The following is a 21,072-nucleotide window of genomic DNA, read 5'->3' as shown; positions in this document are numbered from 1 at the left end:
TCACTTCATTAGATGCTGAAAAAGCATTTGACAAAATTCAACATCCCTTTATGATAAAAGTTTTGGAGAGACTAGGGATACAAGGGTCATACCTAAATATAATAAAAGCTATATACAGCAAGCTGACAGCTAACATCAAATTAATGGAGAGAAACTTAAAGGCATCCCACTAAAATAAGGAACACGACAAGGCTGTCCACTCTCACCATACCTCTTCAATATAGTGCTTGAAGTTCTAGCAAAAGCAATAAGACAACATAAGGAGATCAAGGGGATTCAAATTGGAAAAGAAGAAGTGAAACTTTCGTTATTTGCAGATGATATGATAGTGTACATATCGAAAACTCTACCAAATAACTTTTACAGCTGATAAAAAGCTTTAGTAATGTGGCAGGATACAAGATCAACTCCAAAAAATCAGTCGCCCTCTTATACACAAAGCATATGGAAGCAGAGAGGGAAATCAGAGAAGCTTCACCATTCACGATAGCCACAAACAGCATAAAATATCTTGGGGTAACTCTAACCAAGGAAGTGAAAGATCTATTTGCCATGAACTTTAAGGCATTGAAGAAAGAAACTGAGGAGTATACCAGAAAATGGAAGGACCTCCCTTCCTCTTGGATTGGGAGGATCAACATAGTAAAAATGGCAATTCTACCAAAGGCAATTTATAGATTCAATGCAATCCCCATCAAGGTCCCATCAAAATACTTCACAGATCTTGAGAGGACAATAACCAACTTTATATGGAAAAACAATAAAAACCCAGGATAGCCAAAACAATACTATACAATAAAGGATTGTCTGGAGGCATTACCATCCCTGACTTCAAACTCTATTACAGAGCTACAGTAATGAAAACAGTGTGGTACTGGCATAAAAACAGAGAAGTTGACCAATGGAATCGTATAGAAGACCCGGATTTTAACCCACAAACCTATGAACACCTCATTTTTGATAAAGGAGCCAAAAGTATACAATGGAAGAAAGAAAGCATCTTCAACAAATGGTGCTGGCACAACTGGATGTCAAACTGTAGAAGAATGAAAATAGACCCATATCTATCACCATGCACAAAACTCAAGTCCAAATGGATTAAAGACCTCACTATCAGTCAGAACACATTGAACCTGATAGAAGAGAAAGTGGGAAGTACCCTACAGCAGAATGGCACAGGAGATAGCTTCCTTTGTGTAACCCCAACAGCACAGACATTAAGGGCAACATTGAATAAATGGGACCTACTAAAACTGAGAAGCTTCTGTAAAGCAAAGGACACTGTCAATAAGACAAAAAGGCAACCTACTGACTGGGAGAAGATCTTCACCAACCCCGCAACAGACAAAGGTCTGATCTCCAAAATATATAGAGAACTCAGGAAACTAGACTTTAAATTGCTAATTAACCCAATTAAAAAATGGGGCACTGAACTGAACAGAGAATTCTCAACAGAGGAAATTCAAATGGCCAAAAGACACTTAAGGTCATGCTCAACCTCCCTAGCGATCAGGGAAATGCAAATCAAAACAACTTTGAGATATCATCTTACACCTGTCAGAATGGCCAAAATAAAAAACTCCAATGATAGCCTTTGCTGGAGAGGCTGTGGAGGAAGGGGTACCCTCATCCATTGCTGGTGGGAATGCAATCCTGTGCAACCACTTTGGAAATCGGTGTTTCGGTTTCTCAGGAAATTCGGGATCAACCTACCCCTGGACCCAGCAATACCACTCCTGGGAATATACCCAAGAGATGCCCTATCATATGACAAGAGCAGTTGTTCAACTATGTTCATAGCAGTATTATTTGTAATAGCCAGAACCTGGATGTATCCGCACAAAATAAATGCAATGCAGATATCAAAGCATATTTACCACTTTAATGATAAACTTACAGAACCAAAGTTCCAGCGTAGTACAGGAGGTAGGGCGGGGAAAAAAATGGCCGAGCCGCTGAGCCCATTTATCGGCAGGCATACGCCCGAGGCAAACCCCGCCCCCTAAAGGGGCTGTCTTAACCCTACATCTCCCCCTTTTGTCTAAATAAGGCAGAACTAAACCAAATATAACTATAAATGATAATAACAAATGATAAATATAACAAACAATATTGAGAACAAAAGTTTTGCTAGAGAGTAACTACAATTAAATAATCTTCAACTCCATCAAAGATCTGAGAAGGGAGTAAATATTACTTAACAAATGAGAGATATCCAAAATGTGCAACAAATGACAGAGACAACTGACTACCTAGACAATCACCCAAAGTCTCGTTTGCAATGTTGAGTCAACCAACTTTGGCTAAAGCCTAACATAACTGACATACCATTATCAAATGCAAGGAACTTTCTTAGAATTATCATACCCTGTTTTGGCAAGATAAGACAATCCTGTTTCATATTTTAGTCAGTAGTTGAGGTGTGGGCTTTTCTTAACCCAAAGGCCAGTTCTGCCAAGAAGACAAGCTCCCAGTGGAGTGTCTTTGGTGCTCAACGTTCTCTTGGGAGTAGAGTGGTGTTGCCAGGAGTAATTGTGTCTCGTTGGCACAGAATTCTAGGTTAGATTAAAGGCTATTTTCTCTAGCTCTTCAAAGAGGCTGAAGATTATACTATTTATACTAAAAGGAATCTCTATGTATTTAAAAGATCTGATTATCCTAAAAATAAATATGACAAACATATAATTCTCAATACCTATCTAATTTGAAACTAAGAGAATAAACAACTGTGCAATATATGAAGACAATTATCTTCACCTAAAAACAATGTCATTACTTATCGAATGTAAACAATGTTATTACATAAATAGTACCAGAGGTAGAAATGAACATTGTGATATGATAGATGTATCCATACAATATAAGCATACTCTTATACAAAAGTAGAGGTAGGAACACTCATATTCAATATTCAATATATCAATATACAAAAAACAGCACCAATATAATTTTCTAAAAACAGTAAATCACAAATACCAATCATCCCATCAAACCAGTTAATCCCCCTCTTTTTTTTTGAATATACCCCTAATTCCATACAATATCTCCCCATCCCCTCAACCCTAAACCAACCACTAAAAGATGTCCCTAACCCTGTGGGCAAACTCTGTTGGGAGAGGGGACGACGTCCTCTTAGATTGCTTCTAGCTGACATGGGGGCGACGTTCCTCTTAGGGCCCCCTGTGAAGGCAAATGATGGTAAAATTCCCAAATTAACCTTTGACTTAAGAAAATTATAACTAGTCTCTGAGTGTTTTGAGAAAGTCCGGCCACAGCGTTGTCAAAAATGCGCATCATACGAAATTGTCTCTTGCAGTTGGTACCAAATACAGGTCTAAAATTAGTGCTTAAAAAAAAATTCATGACGTCATAATAACCAGATTGAGTTGAAGTTGTGGGGCCCCATCTTCATCCTGGAAACTTCAAAGATTACTGTAGGAAAATATGTTGCTTGTTATGGGAAATTTAAACATTAACAACAAGGACATATACCGACATATAAAGAAAGACAAAGATATGAAGAAAGGCAAAGAAAGCTTATTAAGTATCAAAATATTCTTATTCTGTCCCATGTCATGGCTCCTGACCTGAGACAGAAACTCTGAAATATCCCTTATTAACAGGCTTGGAATTGAAGAGGGACTGAGCCATAGTCCAACTCCAAAACCAGCTCTACACATTTATAAAGAAGTGTTCAATAAAACATATAAATATATATAAAAAAATCAATACTTACAATATGTATAGAATTTTATTGTTGATGTTTAGTGGGTCATAACTATTTTCCATCCATATGTAATTAAATATTCAGGGTCCTTTAAATTCTTTGGAGATGAATATTTTCCTGTGGAGATAAGGAAAGAACCCTGCCCCCATTCTATCAGTAATCCTTACCATCTGAATGCCGGTCATCCTTGTGAATGAATTGTTATCTATCTTTCCCAAGTGACTTCTCTTCCTCAAACCGAACCTTTATTAATTTTGACGGTATCCACAATTTTTCCTCACCTGTGGAGATAAGAGCAAAACCCCTTCCCCAACGCAGCACATCTCCTGGCTTCCATTGTGAGGTCAGCACATCCTTGAAATAAACTGGTTGATTTAGTTCAGCAGACTTTTCCATTACCCAATGTCTTTCTGCAGCTGTCGTTTCCTTCTCATTAGCATTGAGAAAATTCAAGGTTAACAAAGCCTTATGTAACCTAATTCTGGGGGTGTTTTCCACCCCTTTCTGTTTGTTCAACATATCCTTTATAGTTCGATTAGATCTTTCTATGACTGCTTGACCTATAGGATTGTATGGTATACCTGTAACATGCTTGATATTGTAATAATCAAAAAACCGTTTCATTTTTCTAGAGACATAAGCAGGACCATTATCTGTCTTTATTTGTGTAGGTATACCCATGATAGCCATGACTTCTAATAAATGAGTGATTACTGAATCAGCTTTTTCTGAACTTAAAGCAGTTGCCCACTGAAAGCCTGAATAAGTGTCGATGGTGTGATGAACATACTTCAATTTGCCAAATTCTGCAAAGTGGAACACATCCATCTGCCAGATTTCATTTCTATGGGTGCCCTTTGGATTAGCCCCTCCTGGCAGTGGCGTTTGGTTATAGAAAGAGCAGGTAGGGCATTTCTTCACAATCTCCTTAGCTTGTTGCCATGTAATAGGAAACTCTTTCTTCAAACCTTTGCTATTAACATGATGTTTTTTATGAAATTCAGAGGCTTGTAGCACACTACCAATCAATAATTGATCAATTTCTGCCTTACCTTGTGCTAGAGGACCTGGCAGACCTGTATGGGATCGGATGTGTGTTATGTACATAGGGCAAAGCCTGTTCCTGATCAAATCTTGAACCTGGATAAACAATGAGGTTAGTTCTGTATCATCAGGTATAAATTCAGCAGTTTCAATATGTAAAATAACTCTTTCTGCATATTGTGAATCAGTAACTATATTAATAGGTTCTTTAAAATCTCTTAGTACCATAAGAATGGCATATAATTCTGCCTTCTGGACAGAATCATAAGGACTTTGTTCCACCTTACCCAAGTCTTCTGATTTGTAACCTGCCTTCCCTGATTTATTGGCATCAGTATAGAATGTACGGGCTCCAGTTATTGGAGCATCACAGACGATTCGAGGAAGGATCCAAGAAGTTCTCTTTATGAAGTTGAGCCGCTTGCTTTTTGGATAGTTGTTATTAATATCTCCCAAAAAATTAGCACAAGCTCTTTGCCATGGTTCATTATCTTCCCATAATTTCTTTAGTTCATCAGCAGTGAAAGGCACTATAATTTCTCCTGGGTCTATGCCTGCTAGTTGACGAAGTCTCATCTTGCCTTTTATAATTAACTCAGAGACTTTTTCCACATAAGTTTTCAGTTTCTTACTTGGTTTATGAGGTAAAAAGATCCATTCCAAGATAATATCATCTCTCTGCATTAAAATTCCTGTAGGAGAAATTTTTGATGGTAATATGACAAGAATACAATCGAGCTCTGGATTCACTCTGTCCACATGTGCCTGTTGTAATTTCTCCTCAATCATTGTCAGTTCCTTTTCTGCTTCAGCTGTTAATTCTCTGTGACTGTTCAAATCTTTATCACCATTCAAGGTCTTGTTCAAATGAATTATTAGATCAGGTGTTATCCCAATAGCTGGTCGTAAACTGGAAATATCTCCTAACAGTCTTTGAAAGTCATTAAGAGTCCGTAGGCGATCTCTCCGAATTTGTGCCTTCTGTGTCTTAATTTTTTGCAAACCTATTTTATAACCTAAATAATTAACAGAATCTCCCTTCTGAATCTTTTCAGGAGCAATTTGCAATCCCCATTTAGGTAACAGTATCTGTATTTCTTCAAACAGTCTGTTCAAGGTATCTATGTTTGAATCAGATAACAATATGTCGTCCATGTAATGGTATACTATAGATTTGGGAAATTTCTTGCGTATTATTTGCAATTGTTTGTTCACAAAATATTGGCACAGGGAGGGGCTATTTAACATACCCTGGGGGAGGACGGTCCAGTGGTACCTCCTTGAAGGTTGAGAATTGTTATAAGTAGGCACTGTGAAGGCAAATTTTTCTCTATCTTCTTTTTGCAAAGGTATAGTGAAAAAACAATCCTTTAAATCAATAACTATGAGAGGCCATCCTTTTGGTAATAAAGAGGGCAAAGGAATTCCAGATTGCAGAGGGCCCATAGGTTGAATAACCTTGTTGATGGCCCTGAGATCTGTCACCATTCTCCATTTACCTGATTTTTTTCTTAACCACAAATACAGGAGAATTCCAAAGGCTGGTAGATTCTTCTATATGTCCAGCATCTAGTTGTTCTTATACCAGCTGTTCTAAAGCCTGTAACTTTTCTTCAGCTAAAGGCCATTGCTTTATCCATATTGGTTTCTCAGTCAACCATTTTAGAGGCAAGGTTGTTGGCATTTCTGAAGGGACATCAATTGCTTGTTCTTGCACAGCCCTAATGGCCGGTTTTCTCCGTTTGTAATGACTTTTAATATTATTTTCAGAAATATGGGCTCTAGAAGTAGCAGGAATGTTAATTTGGGTATTCCATTGTTGTAATAGGTCACGACCCCATAAATTCATTGCAATATTGGCTACATATGGCCTTAATTTTCCTATTTGTCCCTCAGGCCCTATACATTCAACCCATCTCATGCTCTGCCTTACTCGAGAGAGGGTTCCAATTCCCAGGAGCTGAACATTTGCATTCTGAAGAGGCCAATATGGATGCCAAGATTCTGGGGTAATGATACTTACATCAGCACCTGTGTCCAGCAGGCCAGTAATAAAAATGCCATTTACACACACTCTCAGCTTAGGTCTTTGATCATTTATAGAAGTTTGCCAAAACACACGTAACTCATCTTTCTGATTACTATTGCTTGTAACAGTAGGCACGTGGCTTTCTAATTATCCTGACGAGGCATGTTCTCTCCAGAAACTGGAAATGACTGAACCATGTTTGCCATGGGGGCCTGAGAGGCCCCCCCCTCACGTTTCCCATCTGTATCAGGTTGCCTTGTCTATCTCTTGTAGACCTGCATTCATTCGTCCAGTGTCTGCCCTTTCCACATCTTCTACATAAACCTGAAGGCTGAGTCCTTCTATTCCTGTTATTTCTTGAAGATGCATTATTATTATTTCTGAAAACCCGTTGTTTACAATTCCTTTTCATATGACCCATTTTGCCACAATTAAAACATTTGGTATTCTGGTGTCTCCTTTTACCATTGGAAATTGCTTCTTCTACCCATGCTTCAGTGCCATAGTCAAATGTGTCAACATTTAGTGTATGCAAGACCCATTCTTCCAAGGACGCTGATCTGAACTTTAAAGGCCCCAAGATCTTTTTGCATTCCACATTAGCATTTTCGTAAGCCAAAGACTCAATTATTATACGTCTTGCTTCTGGGTCAGATATCCCTATTTGTACAGCCTTAGTTAATCTTTGTAAAAAGTCACTAAAGGGTTCTCTCTGACCCTGTTTAACTGTGACAAATGATTCCATTCTCTGTCCTGGGTCTTGTACTCTGTCCCAAGCCCTTAAGGCTGCTGTAGTACACATGGAGAGTATGTTTTCATCCAAATTAGCTTGTTCCTGAGGGTCGGAAAAGAGCCCTTCACCTAGAATTTTATCTAGGGAAACGTCAATTCCCTTCGCCTTTTCCTGCTGTTCTAAAAGTCTAGCCTCTTGCCTGAATAAGCATTTCTATTTTAATTGCGGTCCACTCTCAAGGACAGTGGAGCTCAGCTGGAGCCAGTCCAAGGGGGTTGCTCTGCTTGTTGTGGCCCAAGATTTTAGCATCTCTTTAAAAAAGAGGCGTGCATCCCAAAAGTCATGACGGCCTGTTTAATTTCTTTGAGATCATTCATACGGACAGGCTCCCATGTATCTTCCTTGATGACCCTAGGGTTTCTGGAACCAATCACCTTTTCTGTTGTTATTACAGGAAAGGCATGTAGAGCTGTAGGTAGAGCTTTGTGGAAATTGTCCCGGAGGGGTTTATCCCCAGATGTAGTTAAAATTTGCCTTTCTACCCTTTGCTCTTCTTCATCAGAATTTAGAAATTCCTCAATCTTTTCAATTCTATTCACCATTGCTTTTTGTAATGTCTGAATCTCCTGCCCAGAATTATGTTCTAAAGCCTTCATTGAGGATTCTAAAGTATGAAATTTGTCCAGTAGAGATAACTTGTCATCTTTGGACATAATTTTTATGGCATAAACCGTGCCTTCTTGTATTGACAATCTTTCCGCCAATCTGTCATAAGCTTTAGACAAAATCCGATAGTCACATTCAGCAGTTTTGATTCTCTCAGTTAATGTTTCAGTTCCTACAGAAAGGGACTGCTGGAACTTACGATCTAATTCAGCTGTTCCTTCTTCCATAGTAATGAGTTTCTCCTTAACATCAGCCTGTACCTTTTCTAGATTTTGCTCAGTTAACCAAGTCATGTTAAACAAAGATTTGTTTTCTTCCTGGAGAACTTCAAACTGATTCTTGAGAAGATTGTTGTCATTCTCAATAGTTTTTAAATGTTCAACCTCTGCCTTAAGAGATTTGATCATTTTCCAATTATCAAACCACATAGTGCTAAGGAAAATTAAAAATCCCAGGAATATCCATAGGTGTGGGGTGGTAGACACCTCTTGTAAGATCTCCCAAATGGTGCATTCAAAAAAACTGTTGAAATTCGAAATTGTCACGTTGTCAGACATTATTTATAAAAGAAAAAATTCTCTTACCTGTAATGACTGGTTCCTGCCAGTGGTGGCGAAAGAGTCCAGTTGAATCTACGTGTCCTAAATCTGAAATAAAATGACTCAAAAACAAAATTGAAACAGACACCAGGCTGATAAGTAGCAATTGGGCCAGAAAGGGAATAAAGAAAAGTCAGCAAAGTAAACAAATCAAAGGGATGCTGGCGTTTTTGTGCCGGGGCTTGCAGGCTGCTGTCACGTGACCCGAGCACCGGTGGAGGTGGGAGGGGAACGGAGATTTAGGCAGTGTTAAAAAGGTTCTGTAGATTTCAAACCCTCTGCTTGATTCTCTAGCAAGCAGCAGGGAAAATCGAGTTGCTCAGAATCTCAGCTGCTTCCACGCATGCCCAGAGAGACTGCTCAGAATCTCAGCTGCTTCTGCGCACGCCCAGAGAGACCTCCTCAGCAGCCCGGGGTGCAAGAGACTCCAATTTTGGGCCGGTTCTCGGCAAAGCCCCATGGGGAGGGCGCCAAGTGTATCAGCGCAAAATAAATGCAATGCAGATATCAAAGAATATTTACCACTTTAATGATAAACTTACAGAACCAAAGTTCCAGCATAGTACAGGAGGTAGGGCGGGAAAAAAAGGGCCCAGCCACTGAGCCACGCGCCCATTTATCGGCAGGCATACGCCTGAGCAAACCCCGCCCCCTAAAGGGGCTGTCTTAACCCTACACCTGGAAACAACCTAGATGCCCTTCAATGGAAGAATGAATGAAGGAAGTGTGGAATATCTACACATTAGAGTACTACGCTGCAGTAAAAAACAATGACTTCTCAAATTTTCTTGCAAATGGATAGAAATAGAAAACACTATCCTGAGTGAGGTAACCCAGAGCCAAAAAGATGAATATGGGATGTGCTCGCTCATAATTGGTTTCTAGCCATAAATAAGGGTCACGGAGTCTACAATTGGTGATCCGAAAGAAGCTGAGTAAGAAGGTGAACCAAAGGAAAAACATATAGTTGTCCTCTTGGCTATGGGAAGTAGACAAAATGCCCAGGGAGAAAATTGAGATCTTGGGGGTGGGGTGGGATGGGGGTAAGCAGATATGGGGAGAGAAAAGTGAGAAGCGGAGGATGGGGGGAACTTGGGGAAAAAGGAGGATTGGGATAAAGGAAGGTTGGATAGGGGAGCACGGAAGCACAATTCTTAGTTAGGGAGCCACCTTAGGGTTGGCAAGAGACTTGAACCTAGAGTGGCTCCCAGATGCCCAAGCCGACATCCCCAGTTAGTTCCTTGGGCAGCTGAGGATAGGGAACCTGAAATGACCATATCCTATAGCAATACTGATGAATATCTTGCATATCATCATAGAACCTTCATCTGGTGATGGATGGAGATAGAGACAGAGACCCACACTGGAGCACTGGACTGAGCTCCCAAGGTCCCAATGAGGAGCAGAAGGAGGGAGAACATGAGCATAGAAGTCGGGACCATGAGGGGTGTACCCACCCACTGAGACAGTGGAGCTGATCTACTGGGAGCTCACCAAGGCCAGCTGGACTGTGACTGAAAAAGCATGGGATAAAACTGGACTCTCTGAGCATGGCGAACAATGAGGGCTGATGAGAAGCCAAGGACAATGGCACGGGGTTTTGAACCTACGTAATGTGCTGGCTTTGTGGGAGCCTAGCCAGTTTGGATGTTCACCTTCCTAGACATGGACCCATGGCGGAGGACCTAGGACTTACCACAGGGCAGAGAACCCTGACTGCTCTTTGGACAAGAGAGGGAGGGGGAGAGGAGTGGGGGGAGGGGGAGAAGGGTGGGAGGAGGGGGAGAAGGGTGGGAGGAGGGGGAGAAGGGTGGGAGGAGGGGGAGGGAAATGGGAAGCTGGGAGGAGGGGGAAACTTGTTTTTTTTTCTCCTTTTCTCAATAAAAAAAAAAGAAGGTAATAAAAGAAAGAAAAAAGGAACCATGCTGCTGAGTTCTCACTGTTCTGGTTGTCTACATTTTTCTATACCTGTGATTTTATACACTATTCCATATTTGCTGTAGAAATGAGTGGCTTAGAGGATTGTAGAGAACTACAGTTATCTCTGTTATGAGGGTAAGATTTAGATAACATTAGAAATTGTGCTAGTCTCGAGCAGTTACAGTAGCTTATTCTCTTCTAAAACCAATGGTCTCACGAACCATAGGTGGGTTGACTAGGTTTCAGGTATCACACATGACTTCCTCATGTTGAGTGCTTTAAGTCCAATTATAAACCAACTTGTTACTGGTAACGTGATTACCACTGCTGTACCATTAGAGCTATTTTGCCATACTGGTCATTGTTGTAGGCATCACAGCTTGGTAGGACTGTTAATTTCTTCCCTCCCTTGAAACCTTGCCTATCACTAACTTGTACTATTGAAGTTAGGCCACAGAAACGAACCTTTCAGGAAAGATTGATCCCTAATCTTGTGAATCCTGTGTTCTGAATTGCTGTATTTTTAGCAAAAAAAAAAAGGGGGAGGCTTATATTTAACCTTTGAGAGGCAGCCATGAATAACAGTAATAGCCTATATTGCTTTCAGAGTCACATAGACCGCCTGACCAATTATGCAAAGGAGATTTCTCATGCATAGCACTGGAAATTTAGTTTACCTCGCAGGTAGGAGACATTTTTTTGCCAAAGTGCCATGATCTTGTTTAGGATAAATATTGATTGTAAAAAAATTAGGTGAATTTAAAATACTATGTTTACTTGAGGCCTTATCAAATATTTTCGGTTTCATTTGTCCTTGCTTCCTTTCCCTTCCATATTGAACTCCTTCTTCTCTCCCTAGTTAAAGGCTTCCTCCCTGTTTTTTATTTTCCCCTTCATATCATCTGTAACTTATGATTCCTCTTTGAAATCCCATACTACCTAGGCACATATATCCAACTCTTCTTCACTCACTTAAATCCTATAAGAACAAGTGAAATTATTTCCAAAATTGTAGCTCCTGGAAAGTTGACCACACTCCAGTGCAAGACTACTTAGCTAAGAATATGTGGATAGTATAAAATTCTCTTAATTCTATTGAAGCGGTTAAATGGTTAATTATATGTGCCACAAAATTGTGATCACATTTACATAATTTTTCATTTAATAATTTAACATATAAAAGCAAACTCTACCTCTGAGTAAATTTAATGACTTTTCAGTATCTTGAAAAACAATAATTATACCATGTCAAGATTAATTATAAAATGTAACCACTATGATATAAGATTGATATAATTTATTATTATAATAATAAGTTTAAGTGTATTAATACCATAACAAAACAATTACTCATGAATATATTGATTATGATTTTGCTACTGTGCTTTATTTTCATTGTTTTTGTACAGTCTTTATAATGAAGCATTTAAGGCTAGGTAGAAACATACAGCAAATTTTTTAATTTAAATTTATTTATATTACAGCTCTGGAGGTTCAAGAGCTTGTACTGGCACATCCTCCAGCCTGGGGATAGCTTGGAGATGAACTTCTTGGCAGGAGTAGAGGCTCATTTAAGACCAGGGAGACAAACCAGTGAAATGGATCAGTGGGTTAGAGCAATTGCTGTGAAACCTGACAAATTGAGTTCAATCCCAGGAAGGCACAAGGTAGAGAGACCTGATTCCTGCAAAACATCTTCTGTCTTCAACTTATATGTCTTGCCATATGTGTACAATGACACTCCCACACCCCCACATACAATGTGTTTTTTTTTTTAAAAAAAAAAAAAGACTAGGGGAACCACATAACACAAGAACCCATAGATGCCAGGGAAATGATCTTTATCAAAGCACTCAGGAAAACTAATCAGAACAATAGGAGACTATGTACAAAGGACAGCACCCCAACATATATAAATGTCTTCCACCAAGACATATCAAACCATACCCAAATTAAAGAAGTCATTTTCCACAAAAGAAAGCAGTATTTATTAGCGTTGTGAGTAAACATATATAATTTCCTTCCTCCTCGTTATTATGATTTGAATACGAGGTTCAATGTTATTACGTTTAAAATATAATCCCAAACTTATATTACTGCTCTTTCAAGTCAAGACCTTAGTGATGTAACTCATGTTAGATAATATTAAGTTTTGGTGCCCCCATAATAAGGTTGCCAATTTTATATCTAGGGAGAAATATTAAAGCTACTATACTCCTGCTTTCCCAATATGCATTTTCTGTCATCAGGTTATAATCTGGTAAGATGTTCCTCACTAGAATACAGAACAGAAATTGATGTCATGTCCTGAGACTTTCCAGTATTCAGAGCATGAAATAAAGAAATTACTATTCAATATATAGCTCTTTTCTATCTGATTTTTTCTAATAGCATTTGAAAGGATCAGATAGCAACTGAATATGAAGAGACATGAATGTACGAAAATAAGCAATGAACAAAAAACCCACAAAGTGATCACATGATGAATATTGGCACTTAACATAATTTTCATAAAGTCCTGAGTGCTAGAAAAATACATTCACTGTGTCTAGCTGTATTCAGAGATATGTTATGGGTATTTGGAAGTTGATACTGTTGTCCTCAAACACACCAGAAGCCAACTGGAAAGAACACATAGACAAATGAAATGGAAATGGGTTTGAGTATCAGCGAGGAATCGCACTGTACAAAACCTGGAAAAAAAGAAGGGAAATTTCATGATTTTTCATGACTCCTTTCTAGTTACTGCCATCTAGAGGATGCCCTAGACATATGTGGGTGGCTTTTCATAGCATTGAAATTTCGGTCACCTCCATAATCTCCGTAGTCACCCAGTTACATGAGCTTATATCTCTTGCCACAACCATGTATTAGTTACCCCTAAAATTTTATCTCATAGGCAGGAGTTAATCTAGAACCACCCTCACAAGTCAAGATTTTAAAATCGTACTTCATTTTAATAAAAAGAATACTGTTTGAAGTCTCAATATTTGCTAGCATTGTTGGAGAAAAGAGAGAGTTCCGAAAAAAAAAAACATAGGAATTCATTCATTATTGAAACATTTTTAGACATAAGTAGAAAACAATACCATAGCATCAATTAAAAAATAAAACATCTGAGTAATTTATTATTGAAGCATTGTGTTGCATTAAGTTCTTGTCTACAGTGCATACTCTGTCACTTATATTAACAAAGACATTAAAGCACCATAAAGGAAAATGATTCAGTAATTAAAGATTTCATGACACTTAGCTTAAGGGAGTGAGCCCTATCAGGGTTAAAACACATATTAAAAGGGAGAACATCATCCATGTTTCTCAGAGTAGATAAAAAGGAGTAGGTTGAAAGATTTTAAATGAATGAAATAGAGATACAAATTGTGAGAATGGAGAAAGTTCATTAGATTTCAGATTAGATATCAAAATATGCATCAATTTTTGTATATACTACTTCTTGAGAGTTAAAATCTACCGAAAGAATTCTGGGAGGTACCAGTGAAGTAATTTCCCCTCTTCTCATTCCTCTAGTCATCACTCCAATAGGATTTTTACTTTATAAAGTACATAATTTTCTATTACATTATGATAGAATTCAACATAATTCATGAAGAAGAAGCAGCATTTTTAAAAGGATGTGTATCAATAACTCACAACTACTGATAATAACCTACTAGCAAAGTTCAGATAAATACCATCATAAAGTTGTTACAAATTACAAGTTCATTAACTATGCAGCATAGTTCAACATTCAGTACCTTGTGGACATTTTATAATAAGTATTAGACCTTTCAGGACTGTGAACTTTCACACAAAATGCTCACTGTTTTTTAAATTAAGTTAGCCACATAAGAAAAGCACATGGTATAAAGAGAATGAAAGGGGAAAATGTCCATTTTTACACATTTATCTGGAACATAAAATTAGTTTCTGTGACCCTTGTTTATGTCTAGAAACCAATTATGAGTGAGTACATCCCATATTCATCTTTTTGGCTCTGGGTTACCTCACTCAGGATAGTGTTTTCTATTTCCATCCATTTGCATGCAAAATTTGAGAAGTCATTGTTTTTTACCGCAGCGGAGTACTCTAGTGTATATATATTCCAAACTTTCTTCATCCATTCTTCCTTTGAAGGGCATCTAGGTTGTTTCCAGGTTCTGGCTATTACAAATAATACTGCTATGAACATAGTTGAACAAATGCTCTTGTCATATGATCGGGCATCACTTGGGTATATTCCCAGGAGTGGTATTGCTGGGTCCAGGGGTAGGTTGATCCCGAATTTCCTGAGAAACCGAAACACCGATTTCCAAAGTGGTTGCACAAGATTGCATTCCCACCAGCAATGGATGAGGGAGTCTACAATTGGTGATCCCAAAGAAGCTAAGTAAGAAGGTGAACCAAAGGAAAAACATATAGTTGTCCTCTTGGCTATGGGAAGTAGACAAAATGGCCGGGGAGAAAATTGACATCTTGGGGGTGGGGTGGGATGGTGGTAAGGGGAGATGGGGAGAGTAAAGGGAGAAGGGGAGAATGGGGGGGAACTTGGGGAAAAAGGAGGATTGGGATAAAGGAAGGCTGGATAGGGGTGCACGGAAGCACAATTCTTAGTTAGGGAGCCACCTTAGAGTTGGCAAGTGACTTGAACCTAGAGTGGCTCCCAGATGCCCAAGCCGACATCCCCAGTTAGTTCCTTAGGCAGCTGAGGATAGGGAACCTGAAATGACCCTATCCTATAGCAATACTGACGAATATCTTTCATATCATCATAGAACCTTCATCTGGTGATGGATGGAGATAGAGACAGAGACCCACACTGGAGCACTGGACTGAGCTCCCAAGGTCCCAATGAGGAGCAGAAGGAGGGAAAACATGAGCAAAGAAGTCGGGACCACGAGGGGTGCACCCACCCACTGAGACTGTGGAGCTGATCTATTGGGAGCTCACCAAGACCAGCTGGACTGTGACTGAAAAAGCATGGGATAAAACTGGACTCTCTGAACATGGTGAACAATGAGGGCTGATGAGAAGCCAAGGACAATGGCACGGGGTTTTGAACCTACGTAATGTGTTGGCTTTGTGGGAGCCCAGCCAGTTTGGATGTTCACCTTCCTAGAAATGGATGGAGAGGGGAGAACCTAGGACTTACCACAGGGCAGGGAACCCTGACTGCTCTTTGGACTGGAGAGGGATGTGGAGAGGAGTGGGGGGAGGGGGAGAAGGGTGGGAGGAAGGGGAGAAGGGTGGGAGGAGTGGGAGGGAAATGGGAGGCTGGGAGGAGGTGGAAACTTGTTTTTTTTTTCCTTTTCTCAATAAAAAAATGGAAAAAAATTAGTTTCTGTTTTTTCATCTGGATTTCCATATTAATTCCTTATTATCTGTATCTGTTTAATGAATTACTTGATTTCTGTTATAGTACAAACTTATTCCCATATTCTTTTAAGAGAATGAAAAGAACAGGAAGCCAAGACATATTGAGTACATGGCTGTTACTGTGATGTTATAGATACAATAATATTAAATTTATAAAACACTCTAATGGAAAATTTGTTACAAGGACAAGGTCTGTATACCTAACAAATAATAATAATTTTCTATAATGACAAGTATACACAAGGTATTTACGACAGTAATATTTACTGTTGACTATTAAGAAATTAACATGAATAATCTTATTACAAGCTTCTGCAATGAAGATTCATTGAAAAAGCACTGTACAATCCTCATCTATGAAAAAAACACATGACATTGTTATCAACCTCAGGCGACCAAAAGCGATTACTTTAGTGTGAACTGCATGATTTTACAAAGTTTTTCACATATTCAAAATTGTTTCTGCATTTAAAACTCTGCTTCATCTCTAAATCCTCCTTTCTCTGTTAAGAAATAAAATTAAATAAAAACATACTTTGTTTTTTAAATGCATTACTAAATGGTTTGTTACTGTCTCAGTTATTTTGTGACTGCAGCAGCATCAATAACAATCAATAGCATAGTCAGGTATTGATTGCGTCTTTTATATGTTGTTTCCAAATAAATATGACCATTGATTTTAGACACTCATAGATGTGAAGTCTGATTTCCACTGCAACAATCTCTTAAGCTAGAAAATAAGAGTCTGCATTGAAGAAAGAAACTGTGTCAAATTACATACGGACTAATTTGAAGAGAATCACCAATACAAGTCTTGGGCAACTGAAAATACAGCTAAAACCTGTTTCTATATAGTACTATAGCCTACAGAATGGAAAAACAGGTCTGTAAAACCACACAGGAAAATATCAATGTGTTAATAACAGTTAATATGGTTGACATGAAGATGGATTGTGAGAAAGGCGAATGTTGAGCTGAGATTTAACTGTTGCAGATTGCTTACCTAATGTGCTTCAAGCTATGTGATTTATCTTCAGTACCATATAAACCTCCATGTAATGATACACTCCTTTAATCCCAGCAACAGAAAAAAAAGACTCCAGTCTTGTCCTTTGCTCCATATTGAGATTGAGGCTAGCATGAATGCTGGAGAGAGAGAGAGAGAGAGAGAGAGAGAGAGAGAATATCCTGAAAAAAAAAAAACGGGAAAGGGAGTAGGAAGGAGAATGAAAAAATACACACTACTATTTATTCTTATATAGTACAATATAAGTTAAAGGAATATTAAGAAATAATGAAGTTGAAAAATCATTGTGTTTTTAAATGAAGAGTAAATGTAACAAATTTATAAAATACTCATCAATGAATGATAAAATTTGTAGATTAAAATGAATGATGGCAATATTAATTATATAGTTAGTAAGTATGTGGCTATATACTACAGAGGAAAAATTAATAATGTAGTCAAAATGTAAATGTTGATAAATAAAAATTTTGATTGTCTTAGATTTAGAAAGATGTATAAACTACTACAAAGCCATTTAGCAAGCTATGTTCCATTTTGTTATGGTATAGTAGAGCCTAATTATTTAGAAGAACAGAGAGAAGAAAACAATAACACATTTCTGTCAAATAGAATTACTTGACAAAGTTCTCATTAAATTCATTTTCAGACATTGTAATATTTGAATAGTTTCTATTGATTATGATGTTGACTAGTATATATAAGGTGATGAATTAATACTTGCTTTAACAGTTGTCATTTACTGAATTACTGAACAATTAATAAATTATACTTATATATTGTATCTATGTTATGACTCAACATAACCCATGTTTTATTTATTTTGAATTTTACGTGATAAAGGAAATGATAGACAAGTTCCATGTTTAGCATAAAAGTGATCAAACTGTAATCAGATGGTACTTTTGAAGAAAATAATGTGTACTATGTTAAATGCGGGACTTGGTACAAATTTCTGCAGTACGCAAAGATTACACCATTAAGCGTTAGATGTCTACTGTATTAGCACTGGCCCTCATCAGTTACATTTTAATTTTTTGAGTTAAATGTTTGATTTTCTCTTCTTGAATCTGTATATTATATACTGTTCCCATTACATGGCTTAATATGGTTATTTCTTCTGAGACTATAACTATTGTGAAATCTTTCTTGACACAGACACTTCTTGGAGATATAGGTGTAGAAAAATCTCTAAGTGCCTAGTCTGTTATGTTTTAATTCAAGTTCATTTCACATTCTCCACCAGAGGTTATATCTTCTACACATATTTTTTCCTAACTTAAATAACTAAGAAACTACTCGCAGTTTGGGCTGGTAAAGAATTTGAGTGCAAACATTAGGACCCAGTTCCAAACAGGTGCCCATGTAGTGAGGTATGCTTGTGTGCAGGAAATCAGAGGGTGTGAGATCTGACATATATGATATGTGAAAACTGAAGGCCACCAACTTATACGGTTGATGAATCTGACTTTATGGAGAGAGTCTCTCTGAAAAGATAAGTGGAAGGAAGCCAGCATAACCTCTGTTCTCTACACGCACGTGCATGTGAACACTCCAACACATATGTTTCATACAAATCAATACTACATATACCAAACAAAAATGTTTTTTAAAATGAAATTAAAAAAATAAGACTACCTAATTAAAGAAAGGTGTGATTGTTTATATGAAAATGTCCCCTATGGGCTCAGATATTTGAGAACTTGGTTCTAAATCAGTCACACTGGCCGCGTTGGGAGGTATGAGTCAGTGGAAGAAATATGTTACTACTGTCGAACTATGATATTTCAATGTCAGACAACATTTCCAATTAGCTCTGTCTGCTTTCTGCTAGAGGCTCAAGACTTCAATTCTCTGCTATCAGAGCTGTCCTGCTTTCTTACTACTGTGCTTCCTCGTGACAAACACATTTTCCTTTGAAATAGAAGACAATACAATACCGTGCTTTCTCACAGTAGCAGAAAAATAATTAACTTATTTCTATTTTATTTATTTGTTAAATAAATAAAACAGCAGATAAACATTCAATAATTGTGGGAGTTGGAATAAAAACGAACCCCACAGGCTCATAGGCAATGTTAGGATGTGTACCCTTTCTGGAGGAAGTGTATCACGAAGGGTAGTCTTTGAGGTTTCAAATGCTTAATTCAGGCCTAGGCTCTCCTTTTTCTTGCTAGCTGCTGATCCAAATGTAGATCTCTCAGGTACTTCTCCAGGACCGTGTCTGACTGTTGACTGTCATGATTACCACCATGATGATAACAGACTAAAGGATCTGAAGAGTTAGCTATCCCCAGTTCAATGTTTTCCTTGATTAGAACTCTATGGTCATGGTGTCCCTTCACAGCAATAAGACACTGACTAAGACATCAACTGAAAAAAGCAACTAATTCATTTAGAGTTTCAGGATCATTTTTAATTCAGCCACTGTGCTTTAAAGTGGAATAATCTTACAGAAATTAATTTCCTGATTCATGAAGTGTATCATGCTGCAGAAACAAAAAAACTATTTAATATATATTTCCAGTTACAATTTAGAGTCGACTATTAACATAAAAAGAAATTCTTTAATCTTACAAACTTTGTATTGATTCTTGATCCATCTTCACTTCAGCAGTAAAATAACTTTTCACTTTGAATGAGACATATTGCTTGGCATCGTTACAAATATGCTGAAATATATCCATTATGACCATGTACCAACTATTAGATAGTAATATCTACCAAGTCATTCTCACACTCAAAAGGCAAAAATGTACTCAAATATCTCTTTCAAATGCGCTTCAATGTCTATTGATAATCACTGTTTTTCTTCTAAATGTGCAGGATGTTGGATGAACCAAAAGAATCTTGATCTTGACTACAAGATTTTGACTTCATCATATGTTTTCTCTCCTAACTGTTAGCATAAACCAGACACTTCATTGCACTGAGAGTGTTCAAGTGACAGAGAAGAAATATTAAACAAGTTTGTAGGCCTTTGCTTGTACCAAATTTGCTTGTCTTTACTGATCAAAGGGAATCAAAAAAGTTAAATTCACAATCATTATCATCTGAATACACCCCTACCACATACACAGAGTTGAATGAAAAACAGATTCATGTGTCCTATGACAAAATCAATCTTTTATTTGACTGCTTTAATTGCATATTGCTAGGAAACTAAGTTAGAATTTTAAAAGAATGCTAAAATTAGATATTTTGTTTGACCCTTTGTTTGAATTTTTTTTCTTTTCTTTGTATTTTTGAGACAGGGTTTCTCCATAGCTTTTTGTTGTTGTTGTTGTTGTTGTTTTTTGTTTGTTTGTTTGTTTGTTTCTGCCCTGGAACTAGCTCTTGTAGACCAGGCTGGCCTTGAACACACAGAGATCCGCCTGTCTCTGCCTCCCAAGTGCTGGGATTAAAGGCGTGCACCACTACAGCCTGGCACTTTCTTTGAATTTTGAACAGGCTTCTGTTACATTTATAATCCAAAAATTTAAATTGCCTAGCATTGTGAGTTCATGCAAATGTCATCATTCTACATATGCAAAGAGTTTCTGTAGTTTTACTAAATGGAACAAGAATAGTCTCATCCTGTTCATTATATGAACATTCCAAGATAATACAGGGAACAACTAAGGGCAAAGATGACTAAAACAGAAACAAAAAAAAATGATGGCAAAACCAAAAAACAGTTGTGGTATTTGCAGGGAAATACTAGATTTTGAAAATCTGCCTTACAGATGAGCAATTACTAAAGAATATTGTTGACTATAGTTATATATTTTCTTAATGTAGAAAGGTTCTCTTTATGTCTTTTTAAGAATTTTAAGCATATTCTAAAAGTTAAATATGTTATTATTTGGCATCATCCCCGGATAAGCCTCATTACCTGTTTTTTTTTTTTTCCCACATTACTAAGTGTCTTAATGCCAAATAAGGTAAATATAACTTACTTTCAGGTAAAAATAGTAA

This window comes from Microtus oregoni, unplaced genomic scaffold (genome assembly GCF_018167655.1).
Source record: "Microtus oregoni isolate MIOR12 unplaced genomic scaffold, Mior012 000001F_ref0000356, whole genome shotgun sequence".
NCBI lineage: Eukaryota > Metazoa > Chordata > Mammalia > Rodentia > Cricetidae > Microtus > Microtus oregoni.
This window is presented reverse-complemented; position numbering follows the sequence as displayed.